We start from the raw sequence: 5,886 nt of genomic DNA, 5'->3' as shown, positions 1-5,886 counted from the left end.
CATATAAATATATGAAGAAAATAACAGAAGACTGTGAGTGTCCAGCTCTAGTTCTGTACGGTGGAGTCTGTCACCTCCTTACCATCTGGAGGCATGGTCTACTTGAGAATTCCTGGTCTCCCGTTGGTCTCTTGGGAAAGAAATTCGGAGAGATTTGCACAGGAAGCACACTGGAGAACCCAGGAGCCGGACTGAGGGACTGTGCCCCCTCCCCGGGATGCCCGGGGGTGCTGATGACCCTCCAGGGACGTCCCAAATTGAGGCAAGGGTGCTGAAGCTCTGCTCCACCCCCTCGCCTACAACAGGTCCCCCAGGAAGGATGACGCCTGTGGCTGAGGCCATCTCAGGGTTGAGCTCAGCTGAGGCTCCCTCCGGGGCCCAACCACAGGGAGCCTCAGGGTCCTGAGGGGGGGAGTTCACTTCCTTAATTCAATTGGAAACTTCTAGTTTTGAATCCTCTGGAGTCCTGAATGCAACACGTGATCCCAGCCCCCACCACGCTGTCCAGCCCGGAGGCAGCACCCTGCAGGGGTGAGGTGGGGTGGGGTGGGGGAGGGGCGGTGTGGCCTGCGGTGCCAGGCCCAGGCTGGGGGGGAGCAGGCTGGAGGGGGTGGGGGGGAAGCCTAGGCCCAGGGGAGGCCCAGCCTGGGGGCACGTGGAGGCTTTCCAGTTCTGAGGCACAGCAGCAAAGGGCCCATTGTTGCCACCCGGTCAGTAATATGGGTTTTATCTATAATAATGCTGCCGTTTTGCTGTGGCTGTGTCCAGCCCACACCCATCCCTCACTGGTCTGAATTCCAGCCGAGGGAAAGGGGGTGCTGTTGACCGGCCCTTTGCACCCCTGCCAGGCAGCTGCGCGATTCACAGAGCATGGAAGACATTGCATTTAAAACATCTCGCATTTACAGAGGTGCCCAAACTAGAAGTATTTGCATTTTAAATGATTTTTCAATTCACAAGAGATTTATCCTCCAGGGCCACATACCACACTTTCTGATTAGCTGTTAAATACCACCACGGTCACAGAAATTGAATTAACGTCTCATTCGTTACCAGAGCAGCTTCTAGCCCAGCTCCTCGGGGCAGCTGTGCGGTGAAGTGTCTGCCAGGTGAGTAGGCACGAGGGAGAGCCACGCCGGTCGGATAGTACCATCAATCAAGGCACTCACCCGCACACATGCACGCACGCATGCACACCTGCACACCCGCACACATGCACACCTGCACACCCGCACACATGCACACATGCACACCCGCACACATGCACACACGCACACCCGCACACGCACACGCGCGCACACATGCACACCTGCACGCACGCACACACCCAGGAGGCGGAGATGAGCTCGTGGAGGTGAAGACACCGGTTCAGAGGCCGTAAGGAAATGGCCGGGCAGCGGGCAGCGTGCGATGCCAGCAGACAACTCCGCAGTTGCATCCGGAGCCCGCTGACAGCGCCGTTGCTGGAGTTTGCCATTCCGGTTTCCTAGGTAACCAGCCCCCAGCCTCCAGGACCGGCTGCAGGCAGGGGAGGAAGGGGGGACCCCCGCTAGCCCTCACCGGCCAAGGGCGGGGTGCTCAGGGTGTGAGGCAGCAAGGCCCAAAGCTCCCCAGGATTCTGTCCGCAGGGCGGGTTTGAAGCGTCCAGAAGCTTTCTGCCCTCACTCACTGCCCTGCCCTTTCCTCCTCTCCTGGGCTTTTTGTCCCTGCAGCCGCTCCCTTCTCCCTTCTGGAGGGGAGGGCCCGAGTCCTGAGTGCGCCTGTGCCCTCCAGAGCCTCCCCGGCAGAGGGCCCATGGCGGCCTGTGCCTGTGCCACCGCCGGGCCTGCGCCAGGCTCCGGCCCTGCTGCTCACTCAGGCCCCCCCCCCCCAGACAGGCTTGGGCTGAGGGAGGGGGGAGGAACCAAGCGAGGGGAGGACAGTCGCCCCTTTACTGAGAAGCTGAAACACGCTTTGCTGGGCGAGCCGCTCTCTCCTGACATAAATATCAGGGACCCTGAAGCTCCTGGGTGATGCTGCTAAAAGCCATTTCGCTTCGGGAGCGCTGGGCTCCAGGAACAATCCGAAAGGTCTGCGGCCAGGCCAGCCCGGTACACGGCTCCACACCTGCACGGAAGTGTCGAGGGACGAGGGACGCTGGCCCGTCCGCAGGCCACGGCCAGGGGCAGCAGCCTCGCTGCAGGGCTAGCCCGCAGGGGAAGGCAGTGCTGGGCTCAATTTTCGGTGTGGGAGGACAGCAGCAGCCAGGGGCCCGAGCTGGGGAGGAAGGTGGTTGGCACCGTCTCTGGGCGGTGGCAGTGCCCCAGGTCAGACTTTTAGTTTTGGACAAGCAGTGGCCACGGCTCTGTGTCCAGGCAGCAGGGCTGGCGGTGGTTCCAGCAGGAAGATGGGCTGAGCCAGCTCACTACCCCAGGACACTGCAGCTGGCAGCCTGATATTAGGTGACCCTCTTGAATTAATGGGAAGTTTCCTGGGAGTGGTGATGGCATTGTGGGCAGGTAAGAGAATGTCTTTGTCCTTAGGAGGTGTACACTGAAGCTTTTAGGGGTGAATTGTTATCAAGCCTATAATCTACTTTCAGATGATTCTGCAAAAAATACACATATATATATTATATAGACAGATGAAGGTGGTTGGCACATATATATACACACACACATACACACAAGCATTAAAATGTGTAATTATTATTAATTTAAATAATCTATTGCACAATGGGCAAAACATGAATAACTTGAAATTAGAAAAAGTAGTCAAGAATTGACGGAGTTATCCTTTCATCTTGTAGGTTTTAAGTGTTATTGTTTAAATACGTTTGTTGCTTTAAAAAAAAAAAATTTATTCATGAGAGACACAGAGAGAGGCAGAGACACAGGCAGAGGGAGAAGCAGGCTCCCTGCAGGGAGCCCGATGTGTGACTGGATCCCAGGACTCCAGTATCATACCCCAGGCAGGCGCTAAACTGCTAAGCCACCCAGGGATCCCCTGTTTTTTTTTTTTTTTAAAGATCTTATTTATGTATTTGACACAGAAAGAGCACAAACGGGGGAGAAGCAGGCTCCCCACTAAGCAGGGAGTCCGACTTGGGGCTCGATCCCAGGACCCTGAGATCATGACCTGAGCCGAAGGCAGACGCACATGAAACAGATTTATTTTTATACTAAGTGGTACAGCTGGTTAATGTTTTGCCGACTTCCTCTTTATAAACGTGGTGGAGTCCAGAAAGGACAGAATAAGGTAAAAATGCTACCTTCCACTCCACCAGATAAAAATGTGTTCCATAAAGCAGGCTGGTGAGTTCTATTTTTATCTTGTGTTTTCTTGTTCCCGCATTTTCAGTGCTTAATTGTTTTTCTCATTCAAAAGAACGTTTTATCTGACTACCCATCCTGTGGCAGGAAGTAGAAGGGAGTGCTGTCTGGAGATTAAACCACAAAAGTGGACGGCAAGTCTTCTAGATCCTGGTCATGGTTCTGCTTTTGTAGCCCTGAGGCAATAACTCGATCAACCAAAACACACAGAGCTGCCACACTTGGGGCCACTTGTACATAATTAGCAAGATTATTAAAAAGGGGAGGGCATTGCTATTTAGATGCTCGTGCAAATAGAACATGAATACATGGCTCAGATGGGTAAATGCATGAAAATCACATGATCATATCTATCTCCCCTCCTAGACTAATATCCTTACGGGCAGGAGCAGTGTCTCTCCTGTTTATATTTGTTTTCCCATTGCCTAGCTCCATAAATATTTGTTGAGTAAATGGGTCAATCAATAAATGAAAAATCTAGAATAAAGAGATGTGACGATATTTGAATTTCACAACAGCCAAGGATTGTGCAAATCCACAATACAATTGTTTTTTATGTTTTATCACGTCTGTAGAATAAATATAACAGACCGGTGTGCTATGCCCACAGGAGAAATGCTTAGTTAATGACACAGCACGATACGCAAGTAAAATAACTGTGTAGTTAAACAATGATTCAAGCTAACGTAAAAAAAAACGAGGCTAACTGCTGTGTTGGAGCAGTGGGATTTCAGGTAGCCTTCCTTAGCGTGTGTACCATTTGGTTTTTAATCAGAGTAATTTATAAAGGGGCATGGCCCGTGCAGGCAGGCGAACGCAGGCTGTTTAATATATAAGAAAACTGCACACGTGGAAAATTATTTGCCTCTGTCACGAGAAACATAGATTCCAAGTACACGTTTGTTGTTATTAGGATATGGGGAAGGAGAAGAGAGCCTGGGGAAGTAACAAAATCCTGAATCACCCAGAGCCTAGGGCCCTGGCCTGGTTTCCACAAGCCGGTGGGCGGCGTGGATTGGAAGGCCCGGGCAGGGCAGTGCACACATGAAAACGAAATGTGACTTCGGCGACAAACAGCCGCAGCCTGCGGAAGGGCAGGGGGTGAGCCTCAAGAGGAGGAGGACGTCTCGTAAGTGGCCTGGTTAAGGCTTGACAAACTCTAGGTCTCTTCACTGCAAAGGTGAAAGCGGTGACCCCTCGTTCTGCGCGACAGGTTCAACTGCAGACCCGAAGCTGCGAACGTGTCGACCACGTGGACCGCATGCAGGGGGGCTTCAAAATAACACCCCAGCAGCCTCGGAGAGGGCTCATCCTCACCAAGAACCAAGAACCAAATAGGAACAAAATGAGAGTGAGGTGCTTTTCATCAGGGTGGCTCCGTTTTCGAATCCGATTATGTCCATTGCTGGAAAATATGAATGTATAGGGCACCAACATGGGCATATAACAAATGTTCAGTCTTCCTGAAATTGGTCTTCATTTCCATCTCCAGAGCCGCTGTTGCGTTTGGCAGAAACAACAGCTTCAACGTAGTCAGCGTGGGTTGGCATGGGTCGGGTCAGGAGACCCTCAGGTCTCAGGTCCCCACTGGCCCGCCCCGGGGAGGGGTTTGGTGCGGGCCAGGGTGTCCCGCCCTCCAGGCTCACACATTTCAGACCCCCGCCCCTGTAGGCTCACGTTATAAAGTCCACGCTGACCTCTCCGGCCTTGTCCCCTTGTGATGGTTGATTTTATGTGTCATCAGTCTGGACCACGGGGTGCCCAGATATATGGCTAAACATGATTTCTGAAGGGTGGTTCCGGATGAGGTTAGCATTTGAAACTCTAACTGGGAGAGCAGCTAGCTCTCGCCAGCGTGGGCAGGCATTAGCCAATGCACTGGAGGCCCCAAGAGGATGGTGCCTAGGACGGGAGCATTTGCTTCCTACCAGACTGTCGGGGCGGGATGTCTGCCTCCTGCTCTCAGACATGGACTCACCCGTTGGCTCCCGGGATTCTCAGGCCTTTGGACTCACACTGGAACTGCTCCACTCGCTCTCCTGAATCTCCGGTTTGCGGATGCCAGACCACAGGACTTCTCAGTCTCCGTAATCGTGTGAGCTAAATTTTTAAATAATAAATGTCTTTGTATGTATATACCCTATTGATTCTGTTTCTCTGGAGACCCGTGATGAACATACCCCTTGTCTGGAAAATTACTCTTTGGCTACCTCCGTTCTTCCCATGAAAACACGAAACTTTCCGTAGCTCTTTTGCAATGTTCTGGGGTCCCGCAGGGCTCCTGGGGGGCTGCCTCAGGAACGCTTGGCCCGGACATGCAACCTGTGATGTCTACTCTACTGCTGGCACATCAAGAGCTGGGAGGGAACGCGGTTCGGTTCCAAACCAAAATATAATCCAAATATCCAAAATAGAAACTGGTATGCAGATTTCTGGCTTGAGAAACTACCTAGGACTTGATCAGCGAGGAGGCTTTTGGCTGCGAGGAACAGAAGATCCAACCGAAAATGCCTTTAACAGTAAGGAATGCAATATCTCACAGGACAAAAATATTACAGCAGTAGCTCAGAGTGTG

The 5,886-nt window shown here is 52.4% G+C and overlaps 1 long non-coding RNA gene across 1 annotated transcript; it reads left to right on the top strand.

The window, feature by feature from the left end:
• The first annotated feature begins 1,729 nt into the window (after positions 1-1,729).
• Positions 1,730-5,445, top strand: LOC140594653 (uncharacterized). Its single transcript, XR_011995726.1, has 2 exons — positions 1,730-2,498; positions 4,225-5,445. It is a non-coding gene; the product is annotated as an uncharacterized lncRNA (long non-coding RNA).
• The last annotated feature ends 441 nt before the right edge of the window (positions 5,446-5,886 follow it).

The sequence above is a fragment of the Vulpes vulpes genome, chromosome 12, assembly GCF_048418805.1.
Source record: "Vulpes vulpes isolate BD-2025 chromosome 12, VulVul3, whole genome shotgun sequence".
NCBI lineage: Eukaryota > Metazoa > Chordata > Mammalia > Carnivora > Canidae > Vulpes > Vulpes vulpes.
The sequence above is the reverse complement of the archived record's forward strand: the minus strand, read 5'-3'. Positions and strand labels throughout refer to the sequence as shown.